The sequence below is a fragment of the Felis catus genome, chromosome D4, assembly GCF_018350175.1.
Source record: "Felis catus isolate Fca126 chromosome D4, F.catus_Fca126_mat1.0, whole genome shotgun sequence".
Lineage (NCBI taxonomy): Eukaryota > Metazoa > Chordata > Mammalia > Carnivora > Felidae > Felis > Felis catus.
The window spans coordinates 62447501-62448851 of NC_058380.1; the positions used below are offsets into that span (position 1 = coordinate 62447501).

At 59.0% G+C, this 1351-nt stretch overlaps 1 protein-coding gene across 1 annotated transcript in view; it reads right to left on the minus strand.

Moving 5' to 3' along the window:
• Positions 1–402, minus strand: part of TEX10 (testis expressed 10) — a 59763-nt gene extending 59361 nt beyond the window's left edge. The window contains exon 1 of the mRNA XM_003995664.5: positions 226–402. The gene's annotated coding sequence lies outside the window, so the exon portion shown is untranslated. The remainder of the gene's footprint in view (positions 1–225) is intronic.
• Between the last annotated feature and the right edge of the window lie 949 nt (positions 403–1351).

Below are 1351 nucleotides of genomic sequence, written 5' to 3' on the forward strand. Positions count from 1 at the left end.
GCCCAGTCACTTGAGGCGCTTCAAACGCCCGCGGGGCGCCCCGCCCCCGCACAGCCCAGCTCCGCACCCAGGCCCCGCTCCGCCGCGGCGCCGCGGGACAGCCTCCGGACGCGCAGACCGGCCACAGCCGGCCCGGCCCGCCTGGGCCGCGGACCGGGGGGCGACGGCCCCGCGCGCCGTCCCACGCCCCGGGAGGGCCCGGCCCGACGGGCGGCGGCCGCTCACCTGAAGGCCCGCCGGGACCGGGGCGCGGAGACAGAGGAGAGGAGCGTCCGACCAGAAGCCCACGAGGCGACGGCGTGCGCCACCGGCCTCAGCCTCTAGCTCCCAGAGCGTGTTTTCAAATCGCCTCGTCCTCACGCGGCCGCGTCTCCTTCCGCCGCCCGGAAATCAGGGCCCCTCCCCCGCCGCGCCGCGCTCACGTGACCGCGGCCCGCAGCCGCGCGCAGCCGGGGAGGCGGGAGTGGGAGAGGTAGGCCCCGCCCCCGGGAGGAGGGGGCCCGCCGGAAGCCCCCCGCTCTCCGGGAAGCCCAGGGAGGAGAGCGCAGGATCAGGGGACAAAGCTTGGCCCTAAGTCTAGCCCTGAACTTGCTGGGCGTGCATGTTGGGGGGGTGTCATCCTAGTTACAGCTGCCTGAGAGCATGCCTTTTCTCCCTTCGCTAGACCACGATTCCCCAGACCTGCAGCCACATTCAAAGAACAGAAGTTGAACTGAATTGGGAAAGGGAAAAGTTTCAAGCTGCTAGAACCACAGAATTCCTGAGGACGTTAACCTGGATGGAAGTTAAGAATCACCTGACCAAGGGCAAAGTACACCTAGTAGCTGGAACCTAACAGTCTTAGTCGAGGATTTTCCCTCATATTTCAATAGCTCAGCACTAAGATTCCTACTGCTGAAATTAAGTGGGCCCAGGGAAGCTAAGGGAGAAATTGAATGCCTAGAAAGGGTTGAGAAAGCAAGGAGAGTGGTTCTTTGAAAGATAGCCTTGCTAAAGACTGGCTGGTGGAGTGGAGAAAAGAATCCCAGGTGTGGACCTGAGACCTTGATCCAAATTTGCCTCTACAGCTTACCAGATATAAAACAGTAAAATTGACAATCATATGAGCCTCAGTTTATGAGCAGAGACTCAAACGCAGGGACTAAAACCATTCCTGTTCTAAGATCAGAGACAAAGCTGACTCAAATACCCACCTTTCCCTTCCCTGGCAGCAGAGCCATACTACCACAATCTGCCTTGAATCCATCATAAACATTTGGGAGTCAGCAGCATTATATGGTATTACATGACATTAAAAGTTATGAGACTAGATCAGAAGAGGAAAGATTTATTGCTAGCCAGATATGTCCCC